This window comes from Acanthochromis polyacanthus, chromosome 11 (genome assembly GCF_021347895.1).
Source record: "Acanthochromis polyacanthus isolate Apoly-LR-REF ecotype Palm Island chromosome 11, KAUST_Apoly_ChrSc, whole genome shotgun sequence".
Classification (NCBI taxonomy): Eukaryota; Metazoa; Chordata; class Actinopteri; family Pomacentridae; genus Acanthochromis; species Acanthochromis polyacanthus.
The window spans coordinates 9856006-9874710 of NC_067123.1; the positions used below are offsets into that span (position 1 = coordinate 9856006).

Sequence of the window (18705 nt, forward strand, 5' to 3'; positions counted from 1 at the left end):
TCGATGTAATACACCGGAGGGTGGCCTCCATTTCCTGATTCAGCCACTCCATCTGACCATTACTTTGGGGATGAAACCCAGAGGACAGGCTGACCTTGGCTCCTAGTGGTGAGCAGAATGCTCGCCAGACCTGGGACGTGAACTGGGGTCCACGGTCAGAGACGATGTCCAGGGGGATACCATGAGCGTGGAAGACATGGGCCACTAGGAGGTCCGCAGTTTCTCGGGTAGAAGGGAGCTTAGACAGTAGGACAAAGTGGGCATATTTAGAGAATCGGTCAACGATTGTAAGAAATGTTGTCATACCATGAGACGGGGGCAGGCTGGTCACGAAATCTAGGGAAATATGGGACCAAGGTCACCTGGGGATGGGTATCGGGTGGAGGAGTCCAGGGACAGGCTGGTTCGAGGTCTTATTTTGGGCGCAGACGGAGCAGGCTGAGATGTAATCACGGCAGTCTCGGGTCATGGAAGGCCACCAGAACCTCCGGCGGAGGACCACCAGCGTCCTGGACACCCCTGGGTGGCATGACAACTGGCTGGAGTGGGCCCAGTGGAGGACGTCCGGGCAGATGGTCTCCGGGACGAACAGCGTCCCTTGGGGACCACTTTCGGGGAAGACCTGATTCTGTTGGGCTTGGCGGACGGTGGTCTCGATGTCCCACAAGGCAAGCCAGGTGGCGTGGGTACAGGATAGGTTCCGGATTCTCAGGGGAGCTTTCCTTGGAGTTGATGCGAGACAGGGTGTCTGGTTTGCTGTTAGGGGTTCTGGGAAGATAGGACAGAGTGAACTGGAAGTGATCAAAGAATAGTGCCCAGCTGGCTTGCCTGGGGCTCAGATGTTTGGCCGTCTGCAGGTACTGCAGGTTTTTATGCTCGGTCCACACCAGGAACGGCTGTTCGGCCACCTCCAGCCAATGCCTCCACTACTCCAGCGCCAATTTCATGGCCAGGAGCTCTCGGTTCCCCATGTCATAATTCCTCTCGGCTGGGGTGAGCTTGTGGGAGAAAAAGGCACATGGGTGGAGCTTGTCATCTCCGCCGACGCGCTGCAAAAGCACCGCCCCAACTCTGGTATCCGAGGTGTTGACCTCGACGATGAATTGACAGCTCGGGTCTGGCTGAACGAGGATGGGGGCTGAGGTGAAGCGGGACTTGAGGGTTTGGAAGGAGACGCATGCGTCAGGGGACCCGTGGAATTTATGGGAGGTGGACGTGAGAGTGGTTAGGGGAGCAGCGATCTGACTGTCATTTTGGATGAAGCAGCGGTAGAAGTTGGCGAAGCCCAGGAACCACTGGAGTTGTTTGCGGTCCCCGGGCTCCGGCCAATCCTCCACCGCCGCAATCTTGGCCGGGTCCATCGTGATCTTCCCCACAGCAATGATGTAACCCAGGAAGGGCACCGTCAACATATGGAACGCGCACTTTTCCGGCTTTACGAAGAGGCGGCTTTCGAGAAGGTGCTCCAGCACCAGTCGGACGTGCCGATGGTGCTCCTCCAGGTTGCAGGAGAAGATCAGGATGTAATCTAGATAGACAAAGACAAACAGGTTGAGGAAATCCCGGAGGACGTCATTGACTAGATGCTGGAAGACGGCGGGGGTGTTGGTTAGGCCAAATGGCATCACAAAGTATTCCTAATGGCCAAGGGGGGTGTCTAAGGCCGTCTTCCATTCATTCCCCTCCCGAATCCGGACCAGATGGTATGCATTACGGAGGTCTAATTTGGAGAATATGGTTGCCCCATGTAGGGGGTAAAAGCCGAATCAATGAGGGGGAGTGGGTATTTATTCCGGATAGTGATCTTGTTTAGGCCCCAGTAGTCCATGCAGGGCCGCAGTCTGCCATCCTTCTTCCCTACGAAGAAGGACCCTGCCCCGACCGGGGATGTGGATGGCCAGATCAGTCCGGCGGCCAGGGATTTCTCGGATGTAATCCTCCATGGCAGCTCGTTCTGGTTTGGATAGATTATAGAGCCTCTCCTGGTTCCTCCTTAGGGGCCAACTCGTCCTTCAGTTTCTCATTTAGTCCTCGCTGGAAGGAGTAGCGGAGGGCGGAGTCCTTCCAATCACACTCTGCCGCCAGGGTCCGGAACTCTACGGCGTACTCCGCCACACTCTGTCCCCCCTGAGTGAGGCTGCCGAGGCGTTTGACAGCGTCTTGTCCTTACACCAGGTGGTCAAACACGTGCCTCATCTCCTCGGTGAAGGCCGTGTAGGACTGACAGACGGGGTTACTGTTCATACAGACCGCCGATCCCCAGTGACGGGCAGCTCCAGTGAGGAGGCTGAGGATGTATGCAATCTTCTGCTGGTCAGTGCTGTAGGTGAGAGGTTGCATGACAAAGACCAGAGACGTCTGCATCAAGAACTCCTGGCAGGCGCCCTGGTCACCAGAGTAACATTTGGGAGTGGGGACAAAGGGCTCACGGACTGGAAGAGGGGATGGTGCTGCTGGTTCCGGGACAGGTGGTGCAGGCGGAGGGGGAACTGGTGGGCCCAGGAAGGCTTGGTGCTGGGCGAGAGAGGAGGAGACTTGATTCAGCTGAGTGGTTATGGTGTTCATTTGGGCGTTCATCTGACGGGTGCCTTCAGCTAGTTTCTGGAGACAAGCTGACAAGCAGTTAATATAAAAATGGTTAGTATAAAAATTCAGTTTAGAAATATCATGGAAATCCTACACTTTTTGTCTGTCTGACTCTTCTACTGTCTTTTTAGAACTTTTCCAAATTTTCTCTCACCTCCTCCTCAGGTTTCTTCATCTGTCTTTCTACTCTTCTATACCATCTTTCCCTTTTCTAAGCTACACTTGCCATTTAAACTACATTAAATCTGAATGTTGATGATCGTATTCAGTTAATACAGAAACTATGAGCTGTCTTTCTCTTCTCTCTGCAGTTCTTCCCTCAGTGTCTCTCCTCCAGAAGACTCCCTCCTCTCCAGTCACCTGCCACGCTACAGGTTTCTACCCCGACAGAGCCGACTTGTTCTGGAGGAAAGATGGAGAGGAGCTTCATGAGGACATGGACAGAGGAGAGATCCTCCCCAACCATGATGGAACCTTCCAGATGAGTGTTGACCTGAAGATTTCATCAATCCCTGCTGGAGACTGGAAGAAGTACGACTGTGTGTTTCAGCTGTCTGGTGTCAAAGACGACGTCACTAAGCTGAACAAATTAGTGATCAGAACCAATAACGGTAAGACTGAAATCAGACATTATGAAGGTGACAAAAACATGTTTAGTTTACTATAATAATCCTTCAGTTCATGTATTTTTATGTCTTGGATGTGTAATGTAATGAGTTTAAGTTATAATAAGAGGGACTAATTAAAGCATGCTGTGATGCGCAGTCATCAGTGACTAAGGTGGTGTGTGGTCATGTGCACAGGAATCTGCAGGGGCATAAATAAATAGTACACACGCTAGGCATGTATGTTCCTGACATCCTCCATTAAAGTTCGTCTCTAAAGATACTCGCTGGGATTGATTATTGACGTTACATGGTGTCAGAAGTCAACTATGGCGAAGTTTCCACCTCCGGACAACTTTGACTTCAGCCACCCAGAGCTCTGGCCTGAATGGAAGCGCCGGTTTCACAGGTACAGGATAGCTACTAAGCTAGACAGAGAGGCTGAAGTGCAGGTGTGCACTCTGTTGTATTCCCTCGGGAGTGAAGTTGAAAACATCGTCAAGACGTTTGTCTATGCCAATGAGGGCGATGACAACGTGTATGAAGTCGTACTGGACAAACTAGACAAATACTTCGTGCCGAAAGTCAATGTTATACACGAGAGAGCAACATTTCACCAGCGGGCACAGAAACCCGGTGAGAGTGTGGAGGAATATATTCGCTGCCTACACGAGTTGGCCGACAAATGCGACTTTGGTGCTGTAAGGGACGAAAATGTGAGAGACAGACTAGTGATTGGTGTACTCGACAAAGACTTGTTACAGAAATTACAAATGATGTCAGATTTAACCCTGGATAAAGCATGCAGACACGCCAGGCAGTCGGAGCAGATCAAAGGGCAGATTTCCGAGCAGAGCGGAGCTGCAGCACTGTGTGAAGTGACACACACACACAAACGTACCTTCTCTGCGCGGCCCAAGAATGCATTTAAACCCGACAAAGGAGACAATTAATCCCCAGAGGAAAATTATGTTGTTATTTCAGCATTTATATTCAATAAAGGGGTGAACTGTTAGGGACCAGGCGGTGTGTGAACCCAAGCAGCAGGCAGACAGACAGGCGGGTGAATTACAAAGGGTTTAATAACACAAACTCAACATAAACACTCCATATGGGAGGGACAGGGATAAACAGAACGGGGAACTAAACTAAACTAAAAGTGACGGACCAGACGGCCATGGTGGGGGCTTAACTAAATTAAGCGAGGAGAGGTGACTCACGTTATCTGGGGGGAATCGGGAGACGAGGTGGGGATGGGGCTGAGGAGAGCCAGTGGCGGAGCTGTGGCAGAGACGGCGGAGCAGGCAGAACCAGAACAGACGGGGGAAGTGCAGAGCAGAGTGGGGAGACGAGCAGGCAGGGGGTTCCATGATGAAGCGGGGGGAAAACGGAGCAGGCAAGGAAGTCCAAGGTCGGGGGAAAAAAGACAGAGCTTGACCAGAGGTGTGCATTCGACGGGGAACCGCAGGCAATGACCCAGCATGGAGCCGAGGGGAGAGCCAGGGTTTATTTTCTGCTGATTACCAATTACGAGCGGCTGTGCTCCTCCTCAGCCGCTCGCAATCAGGCGAGTTAGAGCACAGGAGAGGGAGGGGCCGTGACATGAACAATGAGATAAAACAGAATAATAGGGTATAAAGGGAAGGTTAAATTGAATTAAATTAAAACTAAGTAAGGTGAAATCAGATATAAGCATATAAAATGCAATGTAGAAAAATATATAAAAAAATAGAATAAATAAAATGACAGAAATATTCTTATTTTTATTTTATTTATCTTTTTAAGAGTATACCGAAATGTGCAAATGAACAGAATGTCCAAATGAGAATGTGAATTTACAGCCACAGTATTTTGAAAACTGTAATTCTCAAAACAACTCTGTCTGTCTCTTCTACTGTGTTGTCACAGCTTTTCTAAATTTTCTCACCTCCTCAGGTTTCTTCATCTGTCTTTGTCCTCTTCTGCACCATCTTTCCCTTTTCTTTACTACACTGTCATCCAAACTACATAACTTTAAATCTGAATGTTGATGTTAATATTCAGTTACTACAGAAACTATGAGCTATCTTTCTCTTCTCACTCCACATCTTCCCTCAGTGTCTCTCACCCTGACAAAGACAGCCAGGGACAAAGCTGCATAACTTAAATATTTAATTTATGAAATGTTGTGTTTGATTATTTATATTTTTTCTTTCAAACAAACCTATCAGATATGTTAATTGTTCAGTGATTTTAAAACTGGAATTCTCAAAACAACATTAACTTTTCTTACAGTGTATCACTCTCTGAAGTATTTCTACGCTGCATCCTCTCAAGTCCCAAACTTTCCAGAGTTTGTGGTTGTTGGAATGGTTGATGATGTTCAGATCGTTCACTATGACAGCAACACCAGGACAGCAGTGCCCAAACAGGACTGGATGAAGAAAGTCATTGATGATGATCCAGAGTACTTCAAGAGGAGCACTAACATCTTTATGGGTCAAGAGCAGACCTTCAAAGACAACATTGAAGTACTAAAGCAACGCTTCAACCAAACTGGAGGTTTGTTCATGTTTCATGTTTTACTGGTGTATGTTGTTAATGTTTTTATTGTGCTTTGCAAACATTCAAATGTATATATTTTGTGTAAGTGAAAATGGATGTGTACATACTCATGTCTCAATGAGACATTTCAATGTCTCACTTAACTCACAGATTTAAACATTTTAACACGCTCCCAATAAAACATACCGTCAGCCTAAAATTTGGATTAGATCAACTTCACTTGACCACAGTGTATCAGAAATGTTATAAATATGTTTCAGAAAGGGATGAAATAATTGGTCATCAAGTAGTTAATTCATGGAAAATTAACATCAGTTTTGATAAACAAATGATTATGAAAGTTTTAAAAAGCAAAAATCCAAATATTTGCTGGTTCTTGTTGTTTTTCAATATATTTTACGTCATCCACTCCAGTCACTCATTTGATATTTATATTGTGTACATACTGTATAGTCTAAATTTTATTCTATTTTATTCTTTATCCTATTCCTACTGTGAATACCCTTTCTATTTTTTATAACGTCCTGCTGCTCATATGCACCTTAATTGCCCCTCGGGGATAAATAAAGTTTATCTGAATCTGAATCTGAATCTATTTTAATGAAAATTTATGATAATTTCCTTATTTTTGCATAAATTGATTAATCCATGAACAGTGCACACAATACAAAACCTTTATTAATCCCGAAGGGAAATTTAATTCAATTCACTCACTCGACAATGAGTTTTAGCTATAAATACACCTTGTATGTGAGGAGCGGAGCAGCTCTGTCACTAACCTACAGCACACACAGGTGACTAGTAAATGTTGAAACGTTCAAAGTATGATTAACCCTTTACGCTTCAGTGCGTCGTAGGTGTACCACCAGCGGTACACCTACTAATTTGTATAGGAATTTCAAGAATGTCCGACGGCTGCAAATGCGATTATACAAACACTATACGCCGATGGAAAGCTTAGATTCTCATGAATCCGCTGGTATAAACCACTTTCAGATGCGATTACCACAGCGGGTGAGAAAAACACATTTGTCCGACAAAAACGAATATTCATCCACCCGTTCTCTATACATGGCTTCAACGCACACAGCGCGACTCACATTTCCGGGTTCATTATTACACACAGAAAAAAAGATTCCACAAAAAACGGCCATAATCCAACCTTTTACATCCAGACAACACAAGCCAGTAAACTATTTTGTCCAAAACATGTCCTGAAGTCAGTATAAAATCCACGAATCGGTCGTTTTCAAGGAAATGCATCTCGCGATGCGCGTCCAATATTCCCCGTATTTTTCGTAATTTTTTAAATTTAAAAATAGAATATTAGCGATTTTTTGTACTGAAAACAGCTGGAATTGACTGAAGCTTAAAGGGTTAAACTTAACAACAGTTGATCTGTCAACACATCAGCAGAGAAACACTCAGTTTGACTGCTGAGCTCGTAGTTCATCCCTTACTATATCCACATGTTACGTCTGCTAGCTGCCACATCACTGAGTTAACTAAATGACACAAACATGGGTTCATGGTTAAAAGTAAATATTGTCAAGCTGTTTGTTTAACTGACTGCGTTTGTAAATTCAGTACGAAATTATGAACACCGTCTGTACAGTTGATCAAAATTTCAGCTTCACTTTGAAAGCACAGAGCAGCAGGATTTGGTGGTTTTATGACTGCAGACAAACTCCGTCTTTATGTTCAACATTCTTTATGTCTGAATGTTGGTGTTGATGGCAGAAGAAGTACGTCAACTCTTTTCTTGAATAAGATATTGTTATCACAGTAACAACACTGTCAATGTTAGGAGGATGGTGTTTTTTGAACCCAAAAGCAGCCACGCGGAGGCAGGCGGATACTTGATGATTTAATAAACAAACTCAATGAAAAATACTCCACATGGGAGGCACAGAAATCAACAGAACAGGGCTCTAAACCAAAACGGGAGCAAGAACTAAAACAGGGTACCAAACAGGCTTAGCTAAACACAAAACGGGGATAACTCAGAAAAACTAAGAGTCCAGGGATCGGGAACCGAGGCAGTTACAGAGCTGACGGGAATACACTCTGTGCACGATAAAACTCTTTCTTCTGGGTTTGCGCCAGAAGGGTGAGCCTCGACTTCCGGTTGCCTTTTTCTACCGCGGAAACAATGGAGTCTCGTAAGAAAAGCACAGGAGTTATGTCAAATAAAACATTTAAATTTAGTTTAAGAGCAAGTGGGAGCAACAGCAACTGCTGTGTACCACTTTGTCCAGCGTTCACCAGATACAACAGTGTTTTGAGTTTCCACTGCTTCCCAAAGGATGCAAAGCTATGTGCTCAGTGGTTAGCTAAAATAAGAAGAGATGGGGGGTTTGTTGTAACGTCAAACTCCAGGGTTTGTAGCCAACACTTTGAAAAAGAATTTATTATTTCTTTGCCAACGGGTCAACGGCTACTTTTGCCAAACAGTGTCCCTACGTTATTCCAGTGGAATAATTACACTGTTGAGCAGCGACCAGGGGTCTGGGAACGCTGCCCTCGGAGTGAGCCGACTGAAGAGGATGGAGAGGAAGATGGAGACGCTGCCGCAGCCCCTGAGTGTTCTACTGCTGTCGAAAGTGTGTCACAACAAGAGAGTTTTGTTCCCATGATACAAGGGCATGATTACTCTGCCAGCTCCTTTATTGTGGTGGACCGGAGGAAGTATGACGGCATGGTCAGAGAGATGGAGGCGCTCCGGCAGGAGTTACAGGAGATGCACCTGACGCGGTTTGGTTTGGAGCGTTTTTCATCGTCCCCAGAGGACATACGGCTCTACACTAGGTATATTTTTAAGCTGTACTTTCATTATTATAAAGAAAAACATTCAAATGCATGCAGGTGTGCATGGAAATTGCATGTAATCTATTTAATAATATTGTTCTGTTACTGCTTTACTTTTAGAGGTGACATTTTTAAGGAATTTTAAGTTACAATACCAATCAATGCATTTTACTTCTATTAGAGTAAAAATATTCTAAAGTACCTGTACAATTGTGTAAAGAAACATTGAAACCCCTGTGAGTAAATTTAGGTAACAAAGCTGCATTGAGGTTTTTCTTTTTTTGTAAATTATTTTTCAAATGTACTTTGATTGCTTTTTCTTCTAAAATTATGCATTACAATATTTCATTTTTTGACTTGAGTAACATTTATTATATTTTTCCTCTTACTTCTACTTACAGTACTCAAGTCACATTTTCTCAAAGCACTTTTCTACTATTTATTGAGTAATTACTTTCGTTTCTACTTATGCAGGTTGGCTTTGATGGCATTTTGGAAACTCATTGAAGAGGCAACAGCAAGAATCGTGAGGGTAACTGCGGTTCACCGGGACCTTTCCACCAGCACCTTCACAGAGAGTCCTGTGACTAGACCAACCGTAAGTTGATTAATAACATTTGAAATGTGTAAACATTTTTTATTAAGGGGAAAGCTTCATGTTTTATTTTTTTTGCCCTTCTTATTTTTAAGAATCTGTTTCTTCCACTGTTTTTGTCTTTGTGTGCATGAAACCTACTTTTCTTTTTGCTGCTTCCAATAGTATTTGTCCCTTTCCGGACAATCTGTCATCAGTTTCCAGTATAATGGAATATAAATTGCACAACCATGTATATGATAAAACGTTTTGTTATCTGAACTAATTGAGCATTTTTTTACCCTAGAAACTGTTGCCAATTGATGAGCTCTTCCTCTTTTTAACCTACTTGTCGACTGGATTCACACAACTAGAACTCAGCCACAAGTTTAACATCCATCGAGCCACTGTGAGCAGAATAATTGTGACATGGGCCAATTTCCTCTACACTCTCCTTGGATCCATCTCCATCTGGATGTCACCTGCTGCAGTTAGTGTAAACCGTCCGAAAGAGTTTGAAGGAACCTATGAAAACACGCAGGTAATCGTTGATTGTACTGAAATGGAGTGCCAAACACCTTCGTCACTTCTTACTCAAAGTGAGGTGTTCTCTAATTATAAGTCCACGTGCACCTTCAAGGCTCTCATTGGGATGTCTCCTCATGGTGCGCTGACTTTTGTGTCAGCTCTGTATGAAGGCTCCATTAGTGACAAAGAACTTTTCCGTCACTGTGGGATCATCCCCCTTCTTACGCCAGAGATGGATATCATGGTGGACAAAGGATTCCTCATCGATGAGCTGGTCCCTGGGAAAGTCCACCAACCAACTTTTCTGTCCAAGAAGACCCAGATGTCTGAAGAAGAAGTTCTGCAGACTCAATCAATCGCCCGCTTAAGAGTCCACGTTGAGAGGCTCATAAGGAGAGTCAAAGAGAACAAGCTTTTTGAAAAAAAAATACCTCTTTCCATTTCAGGGAGCATAAATCAAATCTTCACCGTTGCCTGTCTCCTTTCAAATTATCAGCATGGGCCTCTAGTTAAAAAATGGCAGTTCTTGGGCTAAACATTTTTGTTGTAAAGCTGAGCAAAATGACAGATACACATTATTTGGACTCAGAAGTGAAATTTAACAGCCACATTGTATCAACAATATCAACAGCCTATTTTCATCTGGAAAAAAAAGGCAAAAATTAGAGATATAGTGTCTAAACCAGACTTAGAGAAACTAATTCATGCTTTTGTCTCCAGTAGGTTGGACTATTGTAATGGCCTGTTCAGTGGTTTCTCAAACAAGGTATAAAACAGCTGCAGTCCATCCAGAATGCTGCAGCTCCAATCCTAACTAAAACCAAGAAATATGATCATATTAGTCCAGTACTCGGGTCTCTAAAATGGCTTCCTTTAGCTCAGAGAACTCACTTTAAAACAGCTTTAATTGTTTACAAATCTCTTTATGGTTTGGCACTAAAGTACATCTCTGACATGTTAGAACCATATGAACCATCTCTGACATGTTTGTGCCATATGAACCACGTCAAACTACTCTGAGAAGCTCAGGACTTGGCCTCTTTCAGGAGCCCAGATTTAAATCCAAACATGGTGAGGCTGCTTTTCCGTTTTATGCAGTTAATATGTGGAACAGTCTTCCTGAAGGTGTGAGTAATGCCTCGACTTTAGCAATGTTTAAATCCAGGTTAAAAACAGTTGTTTAGCGGTGCATAAATGACTGAAAGTATTTAACTGCACTCTTCCTCTTATGTTACTAATGATGTTCTTTATTGACTTAAGGATGACTTAACAGATTTATTATTATTGATTTGTTTGCCTCGTTTGATTTTATGTAATTGTAAAGCAGTTTGAATTGCTTTGTATATGAATTGAGCTCTATAAATACATTTGTCTTGTCATAGTCATTGTAAAATAATAGAAAAGCACAATTGTTATGAAACAAAGAAACTTTTACTTTCAAAAGACATGTAACAAATACAGATTTAACTTGACATGTTTCAGTTGGCATCTGTTCAAATCTGAGACCACCTGCAGATAAAACGTCACATCCACCATCACGTGACACTTCTGAAGAAGATGGCAGATGGCCATCAAATTTATAGCTTACCTTATCGTCTGATATAGAAGAACATTCTATTGTTATTAATATTATAGATACTGTGGCGCTCAAGATAATACATAGAGTATACATGCATGTCATCACCAAATGGCCTGTAGGGGGGACATAATACTAATTTTCCTCTTTTTTTTTTTTAATTTTTACCCATGTCACACTTAATAGACAACTAGGGATGGGAATTGATAAGATTTTATCAATATCAAAGCCACTGCTAATTTTCCTTATCAATCCAATTGCTTATCAATTCTCTTATCGATCCCATAATAACAAAAATATGTTCAAGTATTTTTTGGATTTTTAAAAGAGATAAGAAACTTGGCTTTCTTGACACAAGTTACATTCTGACATTTATAAATTTACATAGACCTAATATTTTATAATTTAAAACATTAAAAGAAGACTGGTGCAGTGATTCCGGGCTGTAGATACAGAGGTTTAAAGAGGTGGTGGTCCAGGCTGCAGATACAGAGGTTTAAAGAGGTGGTGGTCCAGGCTGGCATTGATAAGAGGAATTGTTAACAAAGGGGAGGTTCGATTCTGGGAAAAAGCCTTATCGATATCAATTCTACTTGTAGAATTGACTATCAATTCCCATCCCGAAAGACAACTTTGTGAAAATGTGAATTTATATGAAAGTTGAACTTGAAACCAAGACTGTCCATACTGTTTTATCAATGCTGTATTTAGAACAAAAGGAGCTCCAACCAAGTATTAAGTGCTTAACTATTATTGTACTTTTTCCTTTTACCTTGAAAGTTGAACATTTTTCTTCTTTCTGTGCTTTTTCTGCAAAATTGAAGTTTTATTTCTTATACAGCACGATAAAGATATATGTCAAAAACAACGGCTTAAATTATTTCCTCAAATAAAAGACATGAGGTTTAATCCAGGTCTGAACTAGCTCTAACTCAGATCAAAAGCAGAACAGCAACAAAAGCAGGACTAAAACTGGATTGAATTTGGACCAAACTAGGATTATACCAGTTTTCAACCAGAACGTGTTACTCTGTACCTATTTCTAGGGCTGGACGATTGGCAAAAAATTAATCACTATTATGTTTATTAAAAATCTATCAAAAATCTTCAAATTTATGACTCATTTATGCATCTGTTAACATATACATCAAAGTAAAAAATATCAACCTTACGTTTTATCGTTGCAATTACAGTCTCATCTCTAAATATGCTTTGAATGAATACGCCATTCTGGGCAGACACAACAAAGTCACACCAACTCATGCCTGTTATTAGGGTCCGAGCACCGAGGGTGCGAAGGACAGGCGGTGCCAGGGCACCGACTGTCCAAGGCACCAGCGGTGCCAAGGACCCTATTGAAACCCTAGGGTTTATTATTATTATTAGGGTCCGAGCACCGAGGGTGCGAAGGACAGGCGGTGCCAGGGCACCGACTGTCCAAGGCACCAGCGGTGCCAAGGACCCTATTGAAACCCTAGGGTTTATTATTATTATTATTATTTTTTTTTTTTTTTTTTCTCCCGTAAAGTAAATTGGCTTTTTGGCGGCCTTATCATACTCCAAAACGCGTGAAATTTGGCATGCACATCAGGACTGGCGAAAAATTTGATATTTTATGGGAGTTGCGCATGTGCGTGGCAAAATGGCTCTATAGCGCCACCTGCAAACTTGAAAAAGTAGTCATTAGGCCAACTGCCACAATGTTTCATGTACAGCTACAATATTTGGTGGGCATATGCAGAACATCTGGACACACCAAAAAGTCAATTACAGCCACGCCCTAAACCCAACAGGAAGTCGGCCATCTTCAATTTGCTGTAAATTTTTCAAACTTAATCGCTCCTCGGGAAATGACTTGCCTTTTTGGCGGCCTTATCATGAACCAAAACGCGTGAAATTTGGCGTGCACATCAGGACTGGCGAAAAATTTGATATTTTATGGGAGTTGCGCATATGTGTGGAAAAATGGCTCTATAGCGCCACCTGCAAAATTGAAAAAGTGGTCATTAGGTCAACTTCCACAATGTTTTATTTACAGCTACAATATTTGGTGGGCATATGCACCACATCAGGACACACCAAAAAGTCAATCACAGCCACACCCTAAACCCAACAGGAAGTCGGCCATCTTGAATTTGCTGTACATTTGTCAAAATTTATAGCTCCTAGTGGATAAGTCTGAGAGAACTGAAATTTGGCCAGTACATTCACCAGACCTTTCTGATGAAAAGGTATCAAAAACTCAACCAGAAGCCAAAAGGTGTGGCCATGGCGGAGCCTCAAACAACTGATCCTTCGCCATGAAACAGGAATTGGTGTCTAATTCTTCTCAACATGCTCCAATCTGCCTGAAACTTAACATGTATGATGACAGTCCTGTCCTGATGTCATCCACATAGGGATATTCATTGACAGTCATAGCGCCACCTTGTGGTTTCAGGAAATAGACATCTTTTACACTTTCATGCCCTATTGTTACCCGGTTGATCATATTCACTTCAAATGCAGTGACAACAGCCTAAACACATTGATGATGCATCCCAGTGAAAATGGTGACTTGTCATCAAAGGGCGTGTCTGTGGCGGCCAAACCAATTTCGATGTTTCGCCATGAAAATTTAACGATTCATATCTCAGCTGAACAACATCCTATCTGCCTCAGACTTCACATGCTGGATACCAGGTCCAGTCTGAACACATCCACACTCATAAATTTTGAAAAAGTCATAGCGCCACCTGTTGGTAATAGTAAGTTTAAGGCCTTATATTTTCTGGTACAATGGCCCCAAACTTGGTGATATCATGCTGGAAATTGGTCAGTCGAGTCTTCACCTCTTGACAATCACACACTGTGAAGGGTGTGACATTTCATGCAACGCTGTTGCCGTAGCAACCAAATATCGCCATGAAAAACAAAGCCCTTTCTGACAGGTTAGGAATACTCCAATGCTCACAAAAATTACCACACACATCACCATTGACCCAAGGAACAACACTGTATGCATCTCGGCACTGCACATGCTATAGCGCCCCCTACAGTATTTTTAACAAACAGCCCCCCCAGCACGTTTCACCTACATCCATGAAATTTGGGAGGCTTATAGAGCACATCAGGACGCACAAAAAAGCCTCTTGGAGCCATGTCCTAAACCCAACAGGAAGTCGGCCATCTTGGATTAATTGTGAGATTTTTGATGATTTTTCTCATTTTTGAGAGTTAATACCTCCTAGGGGATAATTCCAGGAGACCTGAAATTTTGTCAGTCCACACAGCAGGACTTGGTTTGGAAAAGTTATCAAAAGTTTAACCAGAAGCCAAATGGCGTGGCCATGGCGACCATTAGAGTTTTGATGCTTCGCCATGAAACAACAACTGCTGTATAACTCTCCTCTGCATGCTCCAATCTGCCTCAAACTTTCCATGTGTGATCACAATCCAATCCTGATCACATCTACAGGCCAACAGACACTCTCAGTTGCAGCGCCACCTGTTGGAGGGACAATAAATGCTGTATAACTGGCCTCTACATGATCAAATCAGCCTGAAACTTTTCATGAGTGATCAGAGTCCAGCCCTCATCACATCCACTGTTTGAAATACACTCTGAGTTACAGCACCACCTGGTGGTGGATGGGCAGGAAATGCTGTATAACTAGTCTGAACATGCTCCAATCTGGCTGAAATTTTACGTGTGATTAAACTCTGGTCCAGATGTGATTCAGAGGCGGACACACACTCTCAGTCACAGTGCCACCTGGTGAACGTGCATGGATTCGCCGACCAGCGTGGATGCGAGGACCCGTCCATCGCTGCTTGCAGCTTTAATTATTTTTTTTATTTTTTTTTTTTCTCCCGTAAAGTAAATTGGCTTTTTGGCGGCCTTATCATACTCCAAAACGCGTGAAATTTGGCATGCACATCAGGACTGGCGAAAAATTTGATATTTTATGGGAGTTGCGCATGTGCGTGGCAAAATGGCTCTATAGCGCCACCTGCAAACTTGAAAAAGTAGTCATTAGGCCAACTGCCACAATGTTTCATGTACAGCTACAATATTTGGTGGGCATATGCAGAACATCTGGACACACCAAAAAGTCAATTACAGCCACGCCCTAAACCCAACAGGAAGTCGGCCATCTTCAATTTGCTGTAAATTTTTCAAACTTAATCGCTCCTCGGGAAATGACTTGCCTTTTTGGCGGCCTTATCATGAACCAAAACGCGTGAAATTTGGCGTGCACATCAGGACTGGCGAAAAATTTGATATTTTATGGGAGTTGCGCATATGTGTGGAAAAATGGCTCTATAGCGCCACCTGCAAAATTGAAAAAGTGGTCATTAGGCCAACTTCCACAATGTTTTATTTACAGCTACAATATTTGGTGGGCATATGCACCACATCAGGACACACCAAAAAGTCAATCACAGCCACACCCTAAACCCAACAGGAAGTCGGCCATCTTGAATTTGCTGTACATTTGTCAAAATTTATAACTCCTAGTGGATAAGTCTGAGAGAACTGAAATTTGGCCAGTACATTCACCAGACCTTTCTGATGAAAAGTTATCAAAAACTCAACCAGAAGCCAAAAGGTGTGGCCATGGCGGAGCCTCAAACAACTGATCCTTCGCCATGAAACAGGAATTGGTGTCTAATTCTTCTCAACATGCTCCAATCTGCCTGAAACTTAACATGTATGATGACAGTCCTGTCCTGATGTCATCCACATAGGGATATTCATTGACAGTCATAGCGCCACCTTGTGGTTTCAGGAAATAGACATCTTTTACACTTTCATGCCCTATTGTTACCCGGTTGATCATATTCACTTCAAATGCAGTGACAACAGCCTAAACACATTGATGATGCATCCCAGTGAAAATGGTGACTTGTCATCAAAGGGCGTGTCTGTGGCGGCCAAACCAATTTCGATGTTTCGCCATGAAAATTTAACGATTCATATCTCAGCTGAACAACATCCTATCTGCCTCAGACTTCACATGCTGGATACCAGGTCCAGTCTGAACACATCCACACTCATAAATTTTGAAAAAGTCATAGCGCCACCTGTTGGTAATAGTAAGTTTAAGGCCTTATATTTTCAGGTACAATGGCCCCAAACTTGGTGATATCATGCTGGAAATTGGTCAGTCGAGTCTTCACCTCTTGACAATCACACACTGTGAAGGGTGTGACATTTCATGCAACGCTGTTGCCGTAGCAACCAAATATCACCATGAAAAACAAAGCCCTTTCTGACAGGTTAGGAATACTCCAATGCTCACAAAAATTACCACACACATCACCATTGACCCAAGGAACAACACTGTATGCATCTCGGCACTGCACATGCTATAGCGCCCCCTACAGTATTTTTAACAAACAGCCCCCCCAGCACGTTTCACCTACATCCATGAAATTTGGGAAGCTTATAGAGCACATCAGGACGCACAAAAAAGCCTCTTGGAGCCATGTCCTAAACCCAACAGGAAGTCGGCCATCTTGGATTAATTGTGAGATTTTTGATGATTTTTCTCATTTTTGAGAGTTAATACCTCCTTGGGGATAATTCCAGGAGACCTGAAATTTTGTCAGTCCACACAGCAGGACTTGGTGATGAAAAGTTATCAAAAGTTTAACCAGAAGCCAAATGGCGTGGCCATGGCGACCATTAGAGTTTTGATGCTTCGCCATGAAACAACAACTGCTGTATAACTCTCCTCTGCATGCTCCAATCTGCCTCAAACTTTCCATGTGTGATCACAATCCAATCCTGATCACATCTACAGGCCAACAGACACTCTCAGTTGCAGCGCCACCTGTTGGAGGGACAATAAATGCTGTATAACTGGCCTCTACATGATCAAATCAGCCTGAAACTTTTCATGAGTGATCAGAGTCCAGCCCTCATCACATCCACTGTTTGAAATACACTCTGAGTTACAGCGCCACCTGGTGGTGGATGGGCAGGAAATGCTGTATAACTAGTCTGAACATGCTCCAATCTGGCTGAAATTTTACGTGTGATTAAACTCTGGTCCAGATGTGATTCAGAGGCCGACACACACTCTCAGTCACAGTGCCACCTGGTGAACGTGCATGGATTCGCCGACCAGCGTGGATGCGAGGACCCGTCCATCGCTGCTTGCAGCTTTAATTAGAAGTTGGCCCTGCACTTGCCAGTAGTAGGCATGAGTTGCTTTACACACGTGGACAAAATTGTTGGTACCCCTCAGTTAAAGAAGGAAAAACCCACAATTCTCACTGAAATCACTTGAAACTCACAAAAGTAACAATAAATAAAAATTTATTGAAAATTAAATAATCAAAATCAGCTATCACTTTTGAATTGTTGATTAACATAATTATTTAAAAAAACAAACTAATGAAATAGGGCTGGACAAAAACGATGGTACCCATAGCTTAATATTTTGTTGCACAACCTTTTGAGGCAATCACTGCAAGTAAACGATTTCTGTATTTGTCAATGAGCGTTCTGCAGCTGTCAACAGGTATTTTGGCCCACTCCTCATGAGCAAACAGCTCCAGTTGTCTCAGGTTTGATGGGTGTCTTCTCCAGATGGCATGTTTCAGCTCCTTCCACATATGTTCAATGGGATTCAGATCTGGGCTCATAGAAGGCCACTTTAGAATAGTCCAACGCTTTTCTCTCAGCCATTCTTGGGTGTTTTTGGCTGTGTGTTTTGGATGGTTGTCCTGTTGGAAGACCCATGACCTGCGACTGAGACCAAGCTTTCTGACACGAGGCAGCACATTTCTCTCCAGAATGCCTTGATAGTCTTCAGATTTCATCGTACCTTGCACACTTTCAAGACACCCTGTGCCAGATGCAGCAAAGCAGCCCCAAAACATTACTGAGCCTCCTCCATGTTTCACCGTAGGGACAGTGTTCTTTTCTTCGTATGCTTGGTTTTTGAGTCTATGAACATAGAGTTGATGTGCCTTACCAAAAAGCTCCAGTTTGGTCTCATCTGTCCAAAGGACATTCTCCCAGAAGCTTTGTGGCTTGTCAACATGCATTTTTGCAAATTCCAGTCTGGCTTTTTTATGAGTTTTTTTCAGCAGTGGTGTCCTCCTTGGTCGTCTCCCATGAAGTCCACTTTGGCTCAAACAACGACGAATGGTGCGATCTGACGCTGATGTACCTTGGCCTTGGAGTTCACCTTTAATTTCTTTGGAGGTTGCTCTGGGCTCTTTGGATACAATTCCAACGATCCGTCTCTTCAATTTGTCATCAATTTTCCTCTTGCGGCCACGTCCAGGGAGGTTGGCTACTGTCCCGTGGGTCTTGAACTTCTGAATAATATGAGCCACTGTTGTCACAGGAACTTCAAGCTGTTTAGAGATGGTCTTATAGCCTTTACCTTTAAGATGTTTGTCTATAATTTTTTTTCGGATGTCCTGGGACAATTCTCTCCTTCGCTTTCTGTTGTCCATGTTCAGTGTGGTACACACCTTTTCAC

The 18705-nt window shown here is 43.1% G+C and overlaps 1 protein-coding gene and 1 long non-coding RNA gene across 2 annotated transcripts in view; one reads left to right on the top strand and one right to left on the bottom strand.

Annotated features, from left to right (window-relative positions):
- Nucleotides 1-18705, top strand: part of LOC110947454 (BOLA class I histocompatibility antigen, alpha chain BL3-7-like) — a 349371-nt gene that overhangs the window by 4773 nt on the left and 325893 nt on the right. The window lies entirely within an intron of this gene.
- On the bottom strand, nucleotides 13233-16983 carry LOC127536255 (uncharacterized). Its single transcript, XR_007945246.1, has 2 exons — nucleotides 15770-16983; nucleotides 13233-13437 (listed from the first exon to the last, which is right to left on the bottom strand). It is a non-coding gene; the product is annotated as an uncharacterized LOC127536255 (long non-coding RNA).